Raw genomic sequence first — 22,976 nt, 5'->3', positions numbered from 1 at the left:
TGCAAGAGCCTGGGTTGGAGACCCAGAGCCATGTAAAACATGCATGATTCCTAACACCAGCATTCAGGAAGTGGGGGCAGAGGATCAGGAGTTTAGGGTCATCCTTGGCTACATAAGAATGAGGCCAGCCTGGGATACGTGAGAATTTGTCTCAAAAAACAAAAGACAAAAGGAAGGGGAAGTTGTAGGGACCGCTGCCAGAAATTAATGGGTGCACTATGACTGGATTTTTACACATAAATAGTTGAAAGCTAGTTTGGATTTTTTTTTTTGTCAAACTTTTTAAATAAATAGCCATTATTTTTTAAAAAGTGAATGATCGATTATGACCAAGAAGACATAAATAACATGAGTGTTTCTATAACCATACAATAATTGACGTTGTGATTTAAAAAAATTCCTCTGTGAACAAACCTGTGAGTTTTCCCAAACATTTAAAAGAAATAAAAGAAAAGAAAAGAAGAGCCACGTGTGGTACATGCATGTGATCCCAGTACTCAGGGGGCTGACATAGGAGAATCTCAGGTTCAAAGCCAGCCTGGGCTACATAGCAAGATCCTATCTCATAAAAAAGAAAAGAAAAAACAAAACTTAAGGCTGGGCAGATGGCTTAGTGGATTAAATGCTTGAAAACAGGAGTTCCCTGAGCCTCACAAAAAGTGGGGAGGCATGGAGGCCACTAATCTCAGCCTTTAGGGGACAGAGACAGGACCACTAACAAGCAGAATAGCTGGAAATGGGGAGCTTTGCATTCAGCAAGAAAATCTGACTTGTTAGTACAATGCAGAGTGATCAAAGCAGACACCAGTGTCAACTTCGGGCCTCACTATATGTACACACTTGTGCCCACACACATGTGAGCATGCATATACACAAGTACACACACACACACACACACACACACACACACACACACACACTCACACATACACTCACTCCCTTGTAAAAAAGGGAAAAGTTAATCTCATAAGAATTCTATCAGAAAGAAAAAAATCACTTTCAAACTCAGCTTATAGAGTTAACAAAAATCTAGATGTCAAAATCTGACAAAACATCTTGTTAAACTTTCTCATGAATATGGACATAAATGTCTTAAGCAAAATATTTTCCAGTTGAACCCAATAATGTATGTTTAAAAATATACTGCATAGAGACCAAGTTGGGCTTATGCCAGAAATCTGAGTTTACTTAAATATTTTTTTAAAAATCAATGTAGCTTACCACATTTATAGAAAGATGATTTTCTAAAAAACATGTTCAGCTCAAAGGTTACAGAAAGTATTTTTATAAAATTTAACAGCTATTTATTTATTTATTTAAATACACTTTAAATTAAAATAGAATTACATACCCCCCCTTCCCTTTCCTCCTTCCATCTGCTTTTAGGAATCCTCCCTCCAAATCCTTCCATGGTCCCCAACTCACAATTGATAGCCTCTTCTTCTTTGATTATTATTGTTATATACATATATCTGTATGTAAGTGTGGACACAAATATATAAATACAACCTGCTGAGTCTGTTTTTGTTGCTTGTGTGTATATGGTTTCAGAGGGGACCATTTTGTGTTGGGTAAGCAGTAAGGGGCCTCATTGGTTATCCCTGGAAGAAGCAAATTCTCAGAGTTGTCTATAGTTCTTTGTCTAGGCATGGAACCCCAAGAAATGTCCCCTCTTCTGCATTAGCAAGTCTACTAATATTGCAATTCTCCTGGCCTTGTTTACATAGCTATTTCATATGTTGAAAGGATCATAAGATTTGTGTCTTTAAGTCATTTGTATGATTCAGTATATGTAATGAATTGCATATGTTGAACTAATTTTGTATTTCCAAGATAAATTCAAGTTGCTAGTGGTAAACGATCTTTTTGATATGTGCTTATATAGGTTTGACAGCATTTTATTGTGGGTTTTCCCATCTGTGTTCATTGGGGATATCAGAGCTTTTGTTGTTGTTCTTGTGTCTTTGTGGTTTGGGTATTAGAATAATACCGTCTTCATAAAATGGTTTGGGGAGTAGCCTGTATGTTTCTTTCTTTTTAAAGAAGAGTTGTTTGTTTTTGTTTTTATTTTGTTTTCTTCTGTTTCAATCTCATCCTCTGTAATGGGTCTATTTAGGTTGTTGGTCTCTTCTTGGTTTAACTTGGTAGTTTGGATGAATCAAGAAACTGATTCATTTCTTTTAGACTTTCCAACTCAATGGAGCACACGTTTTTAAAGAATTCTCCCAAATGTTCTATATTTCTTTGGCACCTGTCATACTGCTTCCCTGATGGTTTCTCTTCTGTCCATTTGGGTCATTCTTTCATTTGGTTAGTTGGGCCAAGGGTCGAGTCTTTCTTGTTTATCTTCTCCAAGAACTGGCTCCAAGACTCTTTGATTCTTTGCATTGTTTGCACTTTCTATTTCATTCATTTCTGCCTTGACTTTTATTATTTCTTGCTATCTGTTGGGTTTGAGTTTGGTTTGCTCTTGTTCTTCCAAATTCTTGAGTTTCACCATCAGTCATTTTCAGTGCTGTTTCAACTATTTTAATGTAGACACTTGGGGCTATAGATTTCCCTGTTAGGAATCTTTTAATGTGTCCCAGAGGTTTTGTCCTGTTGTGTTTTCATTTTCACTTAGATCAAGGAATCATTTCATTTCTTTCTTGATTTCTTTTTTGACAAATTCATCTTTCAGTAATAAGCTGTTTAACTCTATGAGTTTATATATTGACTGGAACTTTGCTGTCAATTTTAAGCTTTATTGCATAATGGTCATATAGGATTCATGGAATCATTTCAACTTTTCTGTATTTGCTAAGGTTTACCTTGTGATGCAGTATGTCGTTTATTTTGGAGAAGCTTCCACATGATTCTGAGAAGAATGCATATTCCTTGCTATTTAGGTAGACTCTCCTGTAGATATTTCTTAAGTTTATTTGATGCAAGATGTCATTTGATTATGAGGCTACTCCATTTATTTTTTTGGCCATATGACCTATCTATCAGAGAAAGTGCAGTGTTGAAATACCCCACAATTATTGGGTTTGTATTCATCTATGTCTTTAATTACATTTATATGTTTTTTTATGAATTTGCGTATGGCAGAGTTTGGTCGATGTATTTAGTATTATGACATTCTCCTGATTAATTTGCCCCTTGATTAGAATGAAGCACATTTCTTTGTTTCCTCTAATCAGTTTTACTTTGAAGTCTATTTTGTCAGATATTAGAATGGCAGCCGCTTGCTTCTTGACCTCCGTTGGTTGAAATACTTTTGAACATCCTTTTACTTTACGGTGGTGCCCGTCTTTAAAGCTGAGTTTCTTGTAGACAACAGATCAGCCGTTCTCAGTGGGGAGGGGGAACCCTTTCCCAGGGGTCACCTAAGACCATCTGAATATCAGATATTTACATAATGATTCATTACTGGAGCAAAATTACAGTTATGAAGTAGCAACGAAAATAATTTAGTGTTTGGGGGTCAAGACAACACAAGGAATTGCATTAAAGGGTTGAAACATTGGGAAGGTTGAGAACCACTGTAATAGATAAATGGATTTGGTTTCTTAATGCATTCAGCCAATCCATGTCTTTTGATTGGAGAAATGAAGCCATTAATATTTAGTTATTATTGAAAGATGGGCATGACTGGTGGTCATTTTAATGGCTTTTTTTTTTTTTTACTGGTTTAGGTTCTTGTAATTTGTATTTCACTAAATTGTAGCTTCACTTATTTTCTTACTAGGGTCTCTGGGCTGTGTGAAGAGAAGAATCTTCTCTTCAGTTAGAAGTATTGCTTCCAGTGTTCTGTTTAGTGTTATTGTTGTAGTTGTTGTTGTTGAATATGAATTTTTAAGCTGTTTGGATCATGAAAAGTTTTTGTTCTCCCTCCACTATGGCAGATAGTTTTGCTAGGTACAGTAGTCTAGGTTGGTAGCTGTGGTCTTTAAGAACTTGGAGTGCATTGCTCCAGGCTCTTCTGGCTTTCAGAATTTCCACTGAAAAACTGGATATTATTCTGATAGATTTTCCTTTACATCTAACTTGTGACTCTTGCAGCTGTCAATGTTTATTTCTTTCTTTGTTGTGTGTATTAAGTGTCCTAACTATGAGATGCTATGGATTGTTTACTTTTTTTGGACTCATCTAACTGGGGTTCTGCATGCTTCTGTATGTTTTTCCTTACTTTGGGGATGTTTTCATCTATGATCTTGTTAAAGGTTTGATTATGACATTTGACCTAGGATTCTTCTACCTCATCTCACCTATACTTCAAAGAATTCATCTTCCTTTGTACCTCACATCCCCTGCATGTTCCTTTTCTGTGCTTTGAAAACATTGTTCGTGGTCTTTGTTTATTTCACCTAGATCCTCTGCCTTATCTTCAAGTGCCAACAGCCTCTCTTCTGCTGAGTTTTTTAAGTGGGAAACTGAGTCTTCCTATCCCTTCCTCATTTCAGCTTGTGATCTCTTCAATGTTTCTATCTCCTCTTTGAATTCAGTTTTCAGGTCCTGATTTATCTTTGTCATTTCATTCAGCTGTATGTTTATTGCATAGCTTTTTTAAATTTTTTGAATTTTTTTGTTAAGAAAACTTTTTCATTCATTTTTACGCACCAATCAAAGATCCCCCTCTTCCCTCTTCCTGCCTCCCCAACCTCCCCCTTCCAACCAATCGTGGCGCCGCGCCCTCCCCCCCCCCCGCAAGAAGGCAAGACCTCCTGTGGGGAGGCACATCCAGTATAGGTAAGTCTAAGCTTTCCCCTGACTCAAGGCTGAATGAGGTGTCCCATCATAGGTAGTGGCTCCAAAAAGCCTGCTCATGCACCAGAGATGGATTCTGATCCTACCACCAGGGGGACCCCCAAGCAGATCAAGCTACACAACAATCTTGCCATGCAGAGGGCCTAGTGCAGTCCCATGCAGGTGCCACAGCCATTGATCCAACTTTCATGAGTTGGCATTTTAACAATTCACAATATTGAAACAGTGACATATGAATGCAAAGAAGAACAACTGGTTCAACTACAAATACATAAAAAACAAATCCAAACAGCGCTGTTTCATGTGTATTCACTTCAATAGTGACAAAGATAACAATGTTTTCATGCAGGTGAGAAACTATGGTCTTCTCAGACAAGTCATCTAGGCAGTCAACAAGTAGATAGACCTCACTCCAAAATAAAAATAAAATTTATAAACTAAAATGTAAAGCTTAAATTGTAATTCTAAAATGAAATATAAATATGAGTGAATATTTAAGGAGCAGGCAAAATGTGCTTGGGTAGGACGCAAAAATTCCTAACCACAAAAGAGAAGATTGGCATTAAATATTAAAAAATAATTTGTATCTATTAAAATAATATTAAGAGAGAAACAAACAAACCACATTAGACTATCTCTTCTGGAATGTTTGTAAAATACAGTATTTACAAAAAATAAAAACAACTCACACAAATCAGTGGAGAAAAGGTCAACTTCATACACAAATGGGCCTTCAAGCAGTTCCGTGTAAAGTCTAGTAAGCATATCAGGTTGCTACACATCACTGGTTGCCAAGGAAACACAAAATCCAATTAGACATAAGCACATACCAAGTAATGTGGCTAAAATGGCATCTTTGTCTGCTTCTTGTTGCTGTAATAAAATACCGACCAAAAGCAACATGAGGAGGAAAGGGTTTATTTGTCTTGCATATCCCTGGTCAAGGCAGGAACCTGGAGGCAGGAACTGAAGGAGACACCATGCAGGAAGGCTGCTTACTGCCTTCATCCCCATGCTTGCTCAGTCTGCTTCCAACCCAGAACCACCTGCTCATCAGGGAGAAACAGATAAGCTTTAGCAAGATAACATCCTTTCAGGCCATACACACAATTTTCACAGATAGTCAAATGGATCATAATGCTGCTCACCGGAGGACAGTCACACAATGTTCAAAGCTGTGCCAACCGTAACAGGAAAAAGAGAATCCATTAATGCCAGTGGCAATCACTGGTACTGAACAAATGCCTCTGCTCCAAACAGCTATAAAAAAAAAAAAAAAACAGGACAGGATGTATACACTAACAATTTGTAGACATTGGACAGTGAATGAGTTCTTGAGTAACAGATGGAAAGCACAAGTGGAGACTCCCACACTCACAGTAACTAGCTATTCCCTATGATGCACTTTTCCAGAACAGGGAATGAGGAAAGGATGCCTCAAGCTATGAGCAAAAATAAGCTATTTCTCCTTTAAGTTGCTTTTGTTGGGTGTTTTATAGCAGTAAGAAAAAAAGGTGACTAATTCACAGGCCATCTACAAACTGAGGCCTGTGGGCCCACTGTGCTGACTAGTTCTGTGTCAACCTGACACAATCTAAAGTCATTGGAAGAGGAAAAGGGAACCTCAGTTGAGAAAATGACCCCACCAGATTGCCCTGTGGACAAGTCTGTAATGCATTTATTTTTGATTGGTGATGGATGTGGGAGGGTCATCCCTGATTGAACGTCTTGGATTATATAAGAAAGCAGGCTGAGCAAGCTATAGAAAGCAAGTCAGCAAGCAGAACTCCTTCATGCCCTCTGCCTCAAGCTCCTGTCTCCAGGTTCCTGTCCTGATTTCTTCCCCTGACTTCCTTTGTTGATGGACTATCATGTGGACATGTAAGCTGAAATAAATCCTTTCCTCCCCAAGTTGCTTTTGGCCAGTGATTTGCCATTGCAATAGGAATTCTAACTAAGATATCATCTTACCACCAAGATGAAAAATCCTATGAGCTACTCGTATTGGGGCTGGGATATAGGACTTCTTGCACCTCTCCCAAAAGGGCCAGGCCACCCCAGATATCTATGTCATTGACTGATGAGACATCTGCACTGCAGGTTCACATTACAGTTAACTTGTGATTTGAATGTGTCATTTACCCCTCAACACTCACGTGGACATTTGCCAGTATGACAGTGCTGAGAGGTGGGGACTTTGAAAGGTGGCTGAGGAGAGGGTGGAAACGGATTGGTGGGTGAAGTGCTCATAACAAAGCAGGAGTATTTGAACTCAGGTCCCAGTGCCCACATAAAAACCAGGCATGGTGGAATGCATCTGCCATCCCAGGGCTGGCAGGGTGGGGCACAGTTATAAAAGGATCCTAATGTGTCTCTGATGAACTAGTATAGACAATTCATGATCTTTGGGTTAGTGAGAGATTCTATTAAAAAAAAAAAAACCTAAAGTGGAGAAAGATAGAAGGCACCAGATGTTGACCTCTGACCTCCATATGCATGTATGCATGTGTACATATATACATGAACATACACATGCATACAAAGTGCACATATACACAGATATGTTTGGAAAGGAGCGGTTGTTAGATCCTTACAGGAATAGTGCCTTTCTTGAAACAATTGGTTGTTACAAAATGAGGCCAACCCCCTCCCCCTTATTTTCTCTCTGCTCACTGACTTCCTTGCTTTGTATCATGAGATGAAGCTTCTCCAATGCCCACGCCATCTTCCTGAACTTCCAGCCTCCCAAACAATGAGCCAAACAAACTTATTTCCTCTATAAATTGCCTAGTGTCTGGTATTCTATTACAGCCATCAAAAGTAGACTGAGACTTGAATAAATTCTGTAAAAAAAAAACCAACACAGCATGGAAACCATTTCATAACCATGGGACAGGTGATACCAGGAAGTATAGAGGGCCCATCTTCCATCCAGTGCACCCTGAGAGGTGCAAGTGAAGACACCTGGAATGTCCAGTCCCTACAGGAGCATGAGAGACGTTGGACAGCACTGATGACCCTTCAGGTCAGAATAAGCAAAGTTGTTTATTGAGTACAGCGCAAGAGAACATCAGGCTGGGCGGTAGGGTGTGTGACGGCTCTATTGAATAGGTCGCATGAAGGAAGCATAGGAACCGCACTGTATGACTAGACAGGACAGAGTCCAGAATCCACCCTTTATATTTTGAAGATGCTACCACACAGGCACAGAGCCTTTCACAAGGGAAGTCCGCATAGCCAGGGTGAATCAGTGCCCCAGCACTAATCTCCAAAAGCCTGCCGGGCATCCTCCACCTTTTCCAGTGACACGTGAGAAAAGTGGCATCTGGGTAAGCTAAGCCAGCTAATGATCACCCGAATTAGTACAGCTACCCCATGGCAGGCCCAGGATGCAGAGGCAGATAGCGCTAAGCATGGGCCACTCTGCCTCTGAGTCAAGGCCATCTGGGACGAGGAAGGGTACACCTGCTGCACAAGCCCACACCTATGAGGCATGTTGGTCTCTGCATCTGCCATTTAGGAAGAGGCTGCAGTGTGATCTCTGCCAGACATGCTGGGAAGGGGCTGCATAAATAGATCAGCCACTAAAGTACTTGCCACACAAGCACGGGAGACCTGGTTTTGATCCCTGGCACTCGTGTTTAAAACTGTGCAGGGTGGAGTGCTTGGAACCACAGCACTCGGCAGGAAAAGACTGGCAGATCCTTGGAGCTCCAGCCAGCCCGGCTAGCTCAGTGAGCCCCAGGTTCTAATGAAAGACTGTCTCAAAAACCAAGGTGGAGAGCTACTAAAGAAAATATTCAGTTTAGACTTCTGACCTCCACATTCACACATGCACGTCTTCACACACACACACACACACAAACACATGCATGCACTAGGAAGTTCATCCCCTTTACCTTATACTTTCATGAAGGACAGTCTGTCAAACTTACTCTGCAGCAAAATGCTTACACTCCACCATCTTTGCCACTTCATGACAGCCAATCAACAGAGAAGAACGTCCCAGCTCCATTTTCTCCAGCTCCTAGAAGCTGACTCTCCCCCTTGCCTTTGGAAGGCTTTGGAGGTTGATATTTACACCAGGAAGATTCATCACTCTCTGCAGAGATGCCTAGATTGCATGCCTCCATTTTTATAGCATTTGTCCTTGAATAGCTCATCAACAGCAGCACAGTAGTGATCATTTCAAACTCAGCGTGAATGATGCTGCAGCGGTGGGGGTCAAGTGTTCCCGTCCTGAAGTAGGAACCAAAGCAAGAGGCTTGTCGCACCCTGGGGGGGAATAAACACAGCTGGGAGACACGGTAGACGTTCGGATCTTTGATTGATTTGTAAGCGTTCCACCAGAGCAGGGGTGGGGTGTTTATTCATCTCACTGGCTATATAAATGTCCCTAGATACCAACATGATGATTCTCAAAAATGAATTATCTGTGAGAGAAGGAAATAGCAAGGGCCTCATGGATGAAATATAACTTATTTCTTGTCATATATGTATATTAAAGTGGATATGATCTATTCCATTTTGAATAAAAACATCAGCTGAACTAGGCAGTCTTTGAACCGCTTTCTCTGAAATAAAAATAAATAAGGAAGTTGGCATAGCGCAAAATTTGTCTCTTCAGTGAGGGTTGGCTGTCTTGAAGGATTGGGGCGCCGTAATTTTTTGGCTTGCCTTTGCCAGTGTGACACTGCTGTCTTGGAAACGTAGAAGGACGGGGAATGAAGTACAGCCCTCCAAGGATAAATCCACAGCAGTCTATCCCCACCTGCAGAGCACCTGTGTGTCCTCGTGGGCCCCTTCCCCATGCTGCAAGGAGAGGAGACTGGGGAGGATGGTGGCCAGGCAGGTCTCAGAGGGGGCAGGGCATAGGCCTCGGGAATGTGTTTTGCAGCCAAAGAACTCAACTCACGTTTTTCAACACTCAATGCAGCCCGGGTCCAGGGTGATCATGTCCCTGACCCAGGGACAGTGGGGTCTATGCTGTCCTATGGCTACAAAGGCATAGGCTTCTGCCTTCAGCCTGTTTCCCCAGCCCTAGAGCTATAGCCTTCATCCTTAATGAGCTTCTCAAGCCTAAGGCCTACTGATATCTCCTCCAGATCTCCATCTAGCACTTCTCTCCTCTGCTGCTGCTTTTAATTAGGACACCTGCTCCTATAAGAGTAGCCTCTGGTTTACTGGATATATCAGCTTCCAACCACACACTCATACATACGGACACAAATGCATGCATGCAACAGCACACATGTAGAAACAGACATACGTAAATGCATATACAGGCATGCATGTCACCCACTTGTATCTTCACACCCATAACTCACACGCTTCCGAAACACATGCATTCATTCTCATGCTCACATAGACACCAACTCAGATGATACACATCCCTACAGTCCCTGCAATTTGAGGTTATTTTCCTGCTCTAAGGCACCAAGGACTGAGGCTGAAGCCAGCCACGTGTCAGAGACAAAAGGACATTCACTACTACAGGTTTCTAATTCAGCCAAGTTCTCCAGGCAGAGGATGCAGCACATGGCCTCCCCCACACACCGCGGAGCTCCTGCAGCACAAGTCTGGTGAAATGCACCATCAGCAGGCATCCCTAGGCTGTTCCTCAGAGTCATAGAGAACTGTGCTCCTAGGGACTCCAGATACCATGTGCAAGGTTTTCCACAGCCCATGACAAACGGCCTGAATGCACAAGTCTGGGGAGCAGTTGTGATTTTAATGCTTTCATGCTGGAGAATAACAAACACTTCAAGGTAGAGTGAGTTCCATGTTACGACCGACTGCAAAAAGGACTGACTGCTGTGGAAACATGTCTGAGAACCACTTTATTTACAGGACATATATAAGCACATGTGCATGTGTGTCTATATTTATGTGTGTATAGCCCATGTCTGAGGCCCATACCTTTGGGGTAAATTCACAATGGGAGTTTGTAATGTAGAAAGATGACTTTCATAGTGTCCTTTTTTGAAGTTTTAGAATATTATTGTTATGCTTTTCTCTAAATTTTTATAATAAGAATGTGTTTACTATAGATAAAAATTGCCAAACTAAAATTTTTAGGCACTAATTATTGAGCAGCTATAGCATACAAGGAACTTAAGGTCAGTTACCTCTTTTCACACATCATTAGACAGAATAGGTGCTGTACACTGCTTCTCACATGAGGAAGCAGAGACTCGGAGCTGAAGAATTTGTGCAAACTCCCTGTGATGGCTAATATGGACTGTCACCTCCCCAGGATCCAAATGTAGTTATGAGATTATGTTGAAAAGGGAAGACATGCCTTCAGTATGGGCAGTGCCATTCCCTAGGCTGGACTTGCAGGTTGAATAAAAAGAAGAGTGGAGGTGAGCACCAACATCTCTCTCTCTCTCTCTCTCTCTCTCTCTCTCTCTCTCTCTCTCTCTCTGTCTGTCTGTCTCTCTCTCTGTCTCTCTGTCTCTCTCTCTGTCTCTCTCTGTGTGTTTCTCTCTCTGTCTCTCTCTCTGTGTGTTTCTCTCTCTGTCTCTCTCTGTCTCTCTCTCTCTGTCTCTGTCTCTGTCTCTGTCTCTCTGTCTCTCTCTGTCTCTCTGTCTCTGTCTCTCTCTGTCTCTCTCTCTCTCTCTCTGTCTCTCTGTCTCTCTGTCTCTCTCTCTCTCTCTCTCTCTCTCTCTCTCTGCTTCTTAACTGTGGACGCTGTGACCCTCTGGTCCCTGTTCCCGCCACTGTGCCTTCACCTCCACGATGGACTACACTCTCATGTTTTCATCCCAAACAAACCTTCCATCCCCTAAGTTGTCTCTTCTCATTTACTTTGTAACAGAGACAGGAAGGGTTAAGTGAGACAGTCACAAGCTGGGGTGCCTCCCCAGCTGCTGACTCGGAGGCCTCACTTTCTCTCTCAGTCTGCCATTCTTCACCTCCAGGCCCCATGGAGGTGCTGCTGCTTTCACAATCTCCAGTGCAGAAGAAAGCACTTAGAGACAGAGACAGCTCAGGAGGGACCACTCAGTGTAGCTAGAGTTTTCCTGCCTGGCCCACAGTCAGGACAAATCTCTGCCACCCGCCAGTCCCACAGCTGCTCAGACCCAACCAAGTAAACACAGAGACTGATATTGCTTACAAACTATATGGCCATGGCAGGCTTCTTGCTAACTGTTCTTATAGCTTAAATTAATCCATTTCCATAAATCTATACCTTGCCACGTGGCTTGTGGCTTACCGGCATCTTCACATGCTGCTTGTCATGGCGGTGGCTGGCAGTGGCTCCCTCTGCCTTCCTGTTCTCTCAATTCTCCTCTCTGTTAGTCCCGCCTATACTTCCTGCCACTGGCCAATCAGTGTTTTATTTATTGACCAATCAGAGCAATTTAACATACAGGCCATCCCACAGCAACTCAGAGCACAGCTAGGGCTTTACCAATCAATCCCAGAGCCTTCCCACTTTTATTGTCCTACAACCATCCCTACCCAGGTCAAAAGAATGGCTTCAGGTGATAAACTTTTAACATTTTCCCTTCATCTCACCAATATTTATAAAGCTCTTCCATGCTTGGCACTAGGCTGGGTGGTGAGCCAAACACAAAGACAGCTTAGCCTTTACCTCCCAAGTGCCTAATGGACACTGGGAACCAGTTCAGGTTCCATTAAGTTCAACTGCAGTAATTCATGTGCATATAAACACAGCTATGCTCCAGATGATAAGCTGGGAATGAGGTCCCTTAGCAAGCTTGAGGAGCTTAGGTCAAAACAGGAAGCAGTTGATTTTAGGGCTGACCACTTTGTACTGGGGGGCAAGAGAGGGCTGGGAGGGAGAGAACCAGGAGGGACTAGAGAGAAGAAAGTGAAGAGGAAGTGATTTAATTCTGTTTTCATTAAAAAATGTATTAAAAATAAAACCAAAGAAGGACGTACTTTAGCCTCTATTGCATTTGAGAATTTAATATTTAGCAGATAAGTAGCTTTGGATCCTTGACAGCCACATCCCTATATACCTGTAAAGCAGACATGGAGCACACAGCTTACCCTCCAGGGGTCACAGTCCAGTGGGGACTGGAGTATGTCAACCAAGAAGGCTGCAGTTTGGTTCTTATCCAGAGTGTAGACACATGCTTGCTTTCTGAGTAGGCTGCATGGAGGAAGGGCAGTGGGTATGCTATGGAAATGGACCTGTTCACCAGAGCAGTGAGTTCAGAGCATGTCCTCAGCTGCACTCTCTTATAGCAGGCTTTTGTCACCCTTTTCCCGTGTGTGTGTGTGTGTGTGTGTGTGCGTGTGTGTGTGTGTGTGTGTGTGTGTGTGTGTGTGTGTATGTGTTACAGGTATATATGTTGTATATACATGTGTACATATCTGTAAATATACACAGAGGCTGAGAATGTCATCTGGTGTCCTTTGTCCCTCTCTGGCCTATATCCTTGGGACAGGGATGGTAGAAGGCAAGGATTAATATACAAGGTTGTCCTCTGATCTCCACACACTGTGGGGATGTGCACATCTACATTCATTCACGTGAATGTGCACACATGTGTACACACCTCTAAGAACACACACACACACACACACACACACACAATTATTATTGTAGGACTAGGAAGATGGCTCATTTGGTAAAAGTGTTCAGTCATAAGACCCTGAGGTCATCTCCCAGCATCCATGTAAAAAGACAGTCATAGTTGTACAAGCCTCTAATCCCAGCAATTGAGAGGTAGAGACAGGAGGATCACTGGAACTCACTGTCCAGCCAGTCTAGTTAAATCAGTGAGCACCAGCTTCAGTGAAATATCCTGCCTCAAAAAATTAAGATGGAAAACAATTGAGGAAGAGACATCTGACGTTGACCTCTGAGCAACACATACCAGTAGCATGCAGTGTCTTAGGTAGCCAACATGAAGAGTTCATTCAGTACAAAAATCAGACAATAGTAATTGTTTTTTCCCACTTAGATGGTGTCTAACTGTATAACAGTAACCACGTCCATCATAAATAACACAGGGGCTTAGTATTCCCCGAGCTCTGTCACCAGCCAGGGTTGAAGTGCATAGTGAAAATATTTCATTTGGGGTATTCTGTACACAGTTATATATTTGTCACTGTTTTTATAGCCCCTTCAACTCCATGAATAAAATCATCCTTGTATCCCATCATAAGCATGAGGGTAACAAAGAATATATAGAAATGCAGGTCTGATGGCACTCTTGTCTCCTTGGCAGGCAACATTTGTGTTGCCTATAATGAAGGGCCTGTCAGCTGCTTTATTGGGTACAACTCCTGGAGAAGTTTATAAATTGATTATGAAAAAAACATTCTGTAGTGAAACTTTTCATAATAGAATGCATTTTTAAAAATTAAAATTCTAAAACAATTTGATATACCCATTTGCAATATAACAGTATTTTGTGAGTTGTGAGAATTATTTGGCTCATTGGATTACAGTGTTATAAGATGGTGGAACCACATTATCTTGGACCAAAGATAAGGACTATGGTGTCAGAACATGCTTCCTCAGCCTCTCCTCCCCATGGAGATGTGTGCTGGGAGGGTAGCACTCAGAAGGAAGCACAAACTCCTAGGACACTGAGAGAAAACCGGCATCTTCTCATTCACTTTCCTGTTCTTAGTTGTGAGAAAAAAATATTACTTAATTCAATAAGATGAAATTACAGCTTTAAAGTTGCTTAGAGAGGAAAAAGAAGAAAAAAAATCTTTAACCGTTTCATCCCCAGTGGCAAGTTTATACAGTTAGTCTCGAGAAATATGTCATCTACTTAAAGACTTCCCATGCCTTGGTCCTCAGGATCTGTTTCACCAGTGAAGCCAGGAGTCTCTTAGAGGTGACTGAAAAAATTAATTCTCATTCATCAAATCATTCCAGTAGTTTTTCACAAGTATGAATGGATAAGTAGATGAATGAATGAATGAATGAATGAATGAAGTGAGTAATTGGATAGATAAGTGGATGAGTGAATGAATGCATGAGTGAATGGAAGGGTAGATGAATGGGTAGATGAGTGGGAAGGTGGATGGGTGGATGGGAAGACAAATGGACTGCTGAATGGATGGATGGTTGAATGCATGGTATAGGCAGATGGATAAATTGATGAGTGGATAGATACATGGACGGATAATGGATGGGTGGATGGATGAATGATATAAATGGGTAGATGAGTGGATAGTTGAATGGACAAATGGATGGATGCAGTGCTCAAGAGTTGGAGTTTTAAGTCAGACAGCTTGATTTTTAGTAAATCCACTCCCTTCTATGGTGCACTTAACATTTTGCCTCTACAAGACCTAGGATATAATTCTTTTTAACTTTTTTGTTAATATATTTTGTTAGTGGAGGGGTGTGGTTGGGTAGGTGTGCATGCCATAACATGTGTGTGGAAATCAGAGGTAAACTTTGTGGAGTCAGTTATTCCCCACCACACTTTTATGTGGGTTCCAAGGGTTGAAGTAAGATCACTAAATTTGTACATGGCAAGCACCTTTATCTGATGAGCCATCTCACTGGCCCAAGACTATAAATCTTTCATCACAAACTTACTTTGGTAATTCAACAAGATAGGGATCCAATCTCCTGCCCTAGCTCTGGTGCTGAGGACATGTGGATGATTGTCAACAGATCATCATCATCCTTGATCTTTCCTGCCCTTCAGCATTACGCATCTTCGTCTTTTCATCAAGCAAAATGATTGTAGTTTCTGTTGATTTCACTCTCTTTTCTAAATGTCTCCCCACCTCTCCTGCCATTGCTAAGGTAAGACTCACTGAGCAAGAGGCTGGCTCTCCCGGGTCTTCCTGGTAGGGTCCTGAGATGCAACCCTCTATACACTCATCATCATCTCTGAATTAGACTGCACCTCTGGCCTGTGTTTAGGCCAAGGGCCCAGGGCCCAGGTCTACTCCTGGTCTAGTCTATATCCCTCTGCTAGGACTGGAACACACTACCTTGAGCTGCTGGAAGTCAGGCTAAACTTCACTCTAAAACTCATTCTCTGTGGTCCATGAATCCCATTCTTCAAATTCGCAAGGCAAGAACCCCAAAGCTTTGGGTTTAGAATGACTTTGGTGACTCCCGGGTGTTTGTAGATCTAGCTCTGCAAGCCATGAAAGGATCTAATGTTCTCAAAGACACCACACTTATTTCCATATCCGAGACAGAAAGTGCTTCCTTCAGTGGCAATGCTGGAGGAACCTGGCTATTCTGTTTGGGTGCTGATGGTAATCTATAGCCTGGTATCCACTATCTAGGTTAATTTCTTTCCAATGTTCAATGATTCTATGGTAAAGCTTCCCTCTGACCATGGCACCTAGAAGTTTCTCTCTTTATTCTTTCTCATTTTTAATGTATGTATGCATTAAGTGTGCATGCATATGTATGTGTATGCACAAGTGCATGTATGTGGGGATTGCATGTGTGTGTGTCTGCGTTTACATGTGTGTGGAGGTCAGAGGACAGTCCTAGTTGTTATTTCCTCAAGAGTTATAAACTTTGTTTATTGAGACAATGTCTCTTGCTCACTTAGAGCTCTCCAATTAGAGTGGACTGCCTGGCCAGTGAGCCCTGGAGATCTATTGCCTCTGCCTCTTCCAGCTGGCATAATGAGCATGCACCACTCTGCCCAACTTTAAACACTGGTTCTGGGAATCTAATCAAACCCAGTGCACACCAGCTGAATACTTTATGGACTGAACCATCTCCACTTGCTAGTACCTAGAATTTTCAGTCTAGTATTTAAACCAAAGGAAGCACGAGAATGACCTGAGGGATATTTACACAGTTGGAGCTTTGTGCTTGTTAGGCAGCCACGGAGGCAGAGGTTGTGTCAGGCTCCCAACAAAGCAGTCCTGTGTGTGGGACCCACCCCCACCTTTTCCCCCAGGGTACTCTTGAGGAGTAAGGGATAAGTGATTTAGATAGAAATAGAGAAGAAAGAAAGAGAGACAGATAGACACACAGGATAGCCTCGGGAGGGTCTTGATCCTTATCCACCGGCCCCTTCTGTCTCTTCTAAAGTGCTTTGTAAAGGAATGCCAAGCGGTGGAACAAAAGACCTCCCCCACAGCATAACAGTGCAGCCCCTTCCAAACACCTGGTAACCAAGCACATGGTCAACCTACCCCCTTATGCAACCCTGCTGGGTAAAGCAAGCTCAGATCTCACTAGGAAACCTCTGTGGACTCCCATAGTCCTGAACTCATGTCAGCCTCCCACAGGCATCACAGCAGAGAGGAAAGTTAACATTCACCACCCTGAAGAGAGACCAGGACTCCAACCAGGGATCCACGTGTTTCCCATTAATGGGTCTCCCTCCCAAGAAATCACCCAGATCAGCCTTAGTGCCTGCTCCCTGGTCAGAACACGCCCAGACCAGCATCCAGCAAAATGGCGGGCCAGAGAGGAAGCCAGCCCCAGGCTAAACTCAGGCTGCAGGGAACCAATACCAACTTTTAATTGACATCTATATCACACACAAAAAAAATGATGTGTCAGCCAGAAAACAGGAAGGCCGTTGACCCTCTGTCCTGCTGAGACACCTCCACAAGATCCTGTTTGGGGTGTCAGTGTCTTCTGCCCACTGAGCATCCTGTTTTGTGTACTCAGAATCCTAAGTGGTACTTCTGCCTTTCTAGATCTTGCAGACAATAGCACACTTATCTTACTCTCGGGTACAACTTTTCAGCGATGGCAGTGTATTCAATGTATTCCTCATCGGGGCCCATTTTGTATCCTGCTGGTGAACGGTTTACAGGAATGATGTCATTTCCCTCCGTTACCAGACCCCACCCCCAGATTTTTCCCCTATTGTGCTACTCTCAAAAAAGTTGTGTGGGTCGAGAGGTTAAGAAGATGGCTCAGTAAATGAGGTGCTTGCTGCCCAAGCTTGAGGATTTGAGTTTCTAGCCCTAGAACCGGAACAAAAAGCCAGGTGAGGTGGTGATCACCTGTAACCCCCTGGGCTGGCAGGGAGATAGGGTAGAGATAGAGAGATGCCTTGGGCTGACTGGCCAACTAGTCAACCAAACCAGTGAGTTCTAGGTTCAGTGGGAGATCCTGTCTCAAAACTATGAGGTGAAGAGCCATTGAGGAAGTCTCCTGATGTCCACTCCTGGCTCCCCCCTCCATACATATCCACACATCTCCCGTGTTTATTAAAGCCAGTGAGCTATCATTCTTGATGCTCATTTGCACACTGGTCCTCTTAAATGTGTATGAGGCAGAGGTTGTTTCTCACCCTGAGTTATAATTGACTGCACCATTACATGACAAGAGTCTTTTAAATGAGATTGCTCTTGTTACTGCAGTAATAAAATCCACCGAGAAGATGAAAAGCCAGCATTACGGGCTCATCTCCTCTTCTTTGCAGGTGAGAGCTCCCATGTAGAAAGTTTTACAGCACATTAATGTCTCTAATGTTATCCTGGGTTTACAGTTTTAATAGCCTCGGCCCTGAAAGCTCCTGAGAATCCAGGTGGAAAGAACTGTAGCTGTAATTAAGCTGCCTCAGTACAGGTCCTTCTGCCAGGGAGGCAGCCATCTTGTGGCCCTATGGAGTCCACGCCGCTTTCCTGACTAGAAGAGGCCCCTGCATAAAACCAGAACAAACTGTCATGATCTCCAGCTAGCCTGGCCCTGTAGAGTGGTGACCTGGGCTAGGGAAGGGACAAGATGGTCCAATAAACGATACCCACTAGGCTGTTGGAAGAGGGTCCAAATGGCTTTCTCGTTTTCTGTAACTGATTTGGAGCCATTGACTATGCTATGTTAAGAATTCATTCTAGTTTAGCAGAATAAACCAATGCAGGACATGGGTGAGGGAGCTGCGGCAAACACTTCCCTCCACTGCGCCCCGATTCCCATCCCTGAATGTTGCATCACTATTTCCTCATAATTCTAAATTTTTCTTCTGGAGGAAACCCCCTTTAGACTCAGGAAGGAAATGAGACATCCAAGGCTCAGCAAGGGAGGACAACTCCCAAGGCTCAGGAAGCTCCTAAAAGTTACACGGTTTACAAGACCACCCCTCTCCATGCTGGGTTATGTAATCCGTAACAGTTGCTGCTCAGAGGAGGCTCTGCAATTAGCCGAGGTCCCTTCGAGTTGGCCAGAGGATTTCATAAGTGAAGATTTTGATGGGTTTTTCAGTGACATAACTGTCTTTGAGTCACCCATGCTCTTGTAAATAACACCTCATCCATAGTCCTATAAGCAACCCCAATAAACTCACTGGTTCGCTATACTGGACTTTGGAAGGATCATTACCTTGGCCTGTCATTGATGCCCTGCCTGTGGTGAATAGATGGTTCACATCTGCCAAAGAAAAGTCACACAGCATTGATCGGGAAAGGCATCCTCACTCTGTGTCCTTATTGAGAGACTTCAGCAGGACAGACAGGGAGTCCTCTAACTCTATAGGATCTGGCTGGGGTCTGCTGTGGTTAAAAGGTAGGTTGTCTCACCCAAGAGTTTTCAGTCTTCCAATGAGAAGAGCAGCAATTGGTGGGAAGATACCAGAGTTCTCACTACTCTGTCTTTTTCTACAGTCATGATTCCATGAGCGTGTATCTGTGCCATGCGCTAGGCACAAATGCAAAGAGACACATTCCCGAGGTGGAAAATGACGAGGCTGCTTTTGTTTACATTCCTAGTCCACCAGCGTCATACAGTTCCCATGCGGTGTATCTTGAGTATCTTAATTAGGGTAAATACTGCTGTGATGAAATACCATAACCAAAAGCCACTTGGGGAGGAAAGGGTTTATTTCACTCACGGTTCCATATAACAGTTCATCATCAATAGCAGTGAGGTCAGGAACTTAAGCAGGGCAGGAACCAGGAGGCAGGAGCTGATGCAGAGGCCACGGAGGGGAGCTGCTTACTGGCTTGCTCCCCATGGCTTACTCAACCTGCTTTCTTATAGAACCCAGGACCAACAGCCCAGGGATGGAACCCCCCACAATGGGCTACCCCCCATCAATTACTAATTAAGAAAATGTCCTACAGGCTTGCCTACAGCCCTATCCTGTGGAAATGTTTTCTCAGTTGAGGTTCCCTCCTCTCTGATAACTCTAGCTTGGGTTAAGTTGACATAAAACTAGCCAGGACATCGAGGAAATATGGAGTCTTCACCTGCTCACCAGGAACATGTTGAAGATGAGTAGGAATCAGATCCCAGGCAGGGCTAGAGACTCAGAGTAGAAAGATACAGCTACCAACCTGCAGGGCCCTTAGAATGGCAGTTGACACATGCTATGTAGGAAACAAAAAGTGATGCAGGAAGACATAGGGATGTCCTGCTCCTGGGGGCACATCATTTCATGACGTGTCTCCAAAGCTATGAATTCAATCTGCCCCACCCTGGGAGCACCTGGCTACAGAGACAGTCCTCCCCACCCTGGGAGCACCTGGCTACAGAGACAGTCCTCCCCACCCTGGGGGCACCTGACTACAGAGACAGTCCTCCCCACCCTGTGTCCAAGCTCCCTCTGGTGCTTTGCTGAAGTTTCTTCTGCGACTTGGGCACACCCCCAGCAAGCTCATTCCATTCTGTATTTAGTTTTCACTTTTATATCTAGTAGAAGACATTTATTAAATTTTAATGAACCCCTGAGTGGCAGAATTTGGAACTTTACTGATGAGGTTATAAATTTAAACACACACACCGTAGAAATGGGCAGGGCAATTTTAATCATAATGAGGCACATTTGATACTAGAAAGGACATTTTCATTTTGTGTTTTAGCTGGTATCTATTTCAGCTGGTTTTACACAGGAAAGCTGAGTGTGGCAATATTACTCAAGAATTCTGACTTTAAAACAAAAATAATTCTGACTTTATTAGGTCGGCCTTGGCTTTTGGTTGATTTTATTAGATGGCTTTATTAATGCATGTTTTCATTTCAGCATATATTCAATATTCTTTACAGAGAAGCGCACATGCTTGTTAAATAGACACTTTCCAGACTGTTCTCAGCTGTCATTTGGGGTCAGGTAGACAGCACCTTTGGGGCAACGTCTCATTAGTTAGTCAGTTACCACGCTTTCTCACTCAATATCCTATCAAATGGCTTATGAATGTTTCATTTTTCTTTTCTTTTTTCAGCAGTTTTTTAATTTATTTTTATTTTTAATTTAAGTGTGTGTGACAGAGCGCAGTGATCAGAGGCTAGAAAGGGGCCCTGGATCTTCTGGAGTTACAGGAGGTTGTGAGCTGCCCAACACAGGTGCCGGGAACTGAGCTCAGGTCCCCTGCAAGGGCTAGAAGCCCTTAACTATCGAGCATCTCTCCAGTCCCTGAATGTTTCTGAAGAATCATTTTAGTCAAAAAGATTCTGGTTATCAAACAATTGGAAGCTTCATTGTGTATACATATCACACATATACATATATATGTACAAATACACACATATATGCATACACATGCATATACATAAGCACATATACACACATGTATGGACCTACACAAGCCACATACACACATATATGTACCTACATAAGTACACAGACATAAGTACACATGCACACATGTAAGCTCATGCATAAGCACACATACACACAGTATATACATACACACACAAATATTCAAATTCACATTGCACACATGCATGCATATAACACATATATGCATAACACATGCATGCATATGTACACATAACACATATATGCATATATATGCACACCTACGCACAAGCATGCACACACATATGCACATATGCGAAAATATGCACACATACACATATGCAAATACATATATACACATGCATGCAAACATGTATGCACCCACATATACACGTGTATAAACATGCATATGCACATATACACACATGCATATACACACATGCATACATATATTTATGCATAGTGCATTGTAGCTGCTCTCTCACAGTCCCACTGCATGCTCTTGACCTAGCCTCCTTAGGTCCTGGCAAGAGTTGGCCTGTGTGTCATTCCTGGACTTTTCTTCACTTCCTTCCTGCTCCTTTCACCCCGAACACTGGCTGCCACTTGGTGCCACCTGCTCTCTACCACCTCATCTGAACTATTCAGCTATTTCGATCCCTCCCAGATGTCCTCACAAGCACATAGCCAGGAACGAGAGGCAGTGTCTGCAGTGAAGGAACTGGACTAGGAATGAGATGACAAAGGTTCCTGCTCTAGCTGCTGTCATGAAATATCCCAACAAAAAGCCACACAGTGGGAAGAAACGGTTCCTCGCCTTATAATTCTGGTTTATATTTGATCATTTGGGGGAAGCCAAGTCAGGAACTCAAGACGTTAATTACATCCACCATCTAGAGCAAAGATAACAAAAGCCCGTTGGCTTGTTCTCGGCCTGCTTTCTCCTTTCATATTTTCCTGATTCCAAGCCGAGGGAATGGCGTCACCCACCATGGGATGGGTCTTCCCACATCAACCAATAGTCAAGATGGCACCCTCCCAGACATCCCACAGGATTCTAGGTTTTGTCAAGTTGACAGTTAAAACCAGCCAGCACAGGCACTTCAAAGGTGAGTGGCTTTGCCTGTGTGTATCGGGTGAAGTGTCATGCCAACCTTGAGTCCACGGGGTGAACCCAGTCTTCGATCTGGGATGATTTGTTCTCGGCAGGTAGTCCTGAGATTCCAGTCATTATCTAAAGCCTTTTCAGCATCTTCTCCACATCTGGGGGAATATGGCGACACAGCCATAGACTAATTGGAAGATGTTGGCTTTTCTCTGGCACTCTGGCCTTGCTTATCTCCTAAGCCTTGTGACTTTTACTCCCTAAATCTTAATGAGTGTCTCCGCTTCCCCCAGGTGGGAATGTTTCAACTGGGAGGAAATAGCCACACACAAAGCTCCAGGTCCAGCCGTAGGACTACAGTGGCAGCCCCTGAAACAACATGGAGGGCAGAACCTGGGGACTCCCAGAGAGGTGACAGTCAGGATGAGTTACCCCTGAATGAGTGAGAAACAGGATGGAGCAGAACATAGCTGGTGTCCGAGAAGGCCAGGGAAGAGCAGCCTTACCATTCAGTGTGGAGACAGACATGAGGCAATCCAGACGGGACCCAGGGAACCCCAGCCTCTGCAGTGGGGCCAACATCCAGAACACAGTTTTCCCACTGCACGTTGGTTGACTGGTGGTCACTCAGCCTTTGAGTAGGACATAGCCCAATCAGGCACAGAATAGGGCGCTGGAAGGCTACCCCTGACCTGGAGCAGGATGGTTTGTATGTGTAACATCAC

The sequence above is a fragment of the Peromyscus leucopus genome, chromosome 16_21, assembly GCF_004664715.2.
Source record: "Peromyscus leucopus breed LL Stock chromosome 16_21, UCI_PerLeu_2.1, whole genome shotgun sequence".
Taxonomy (NCBI): Eukaryota; Metazoa; Chordata; class Mammalia; order Rodentia; family Cricetidae; genus Peromyscus; species Peromyscus leucopus.
The sequence above is the reverse complement of the archived record's forward strand: the minus strand, read 5'-3'. Positions refer to the sequence as shown.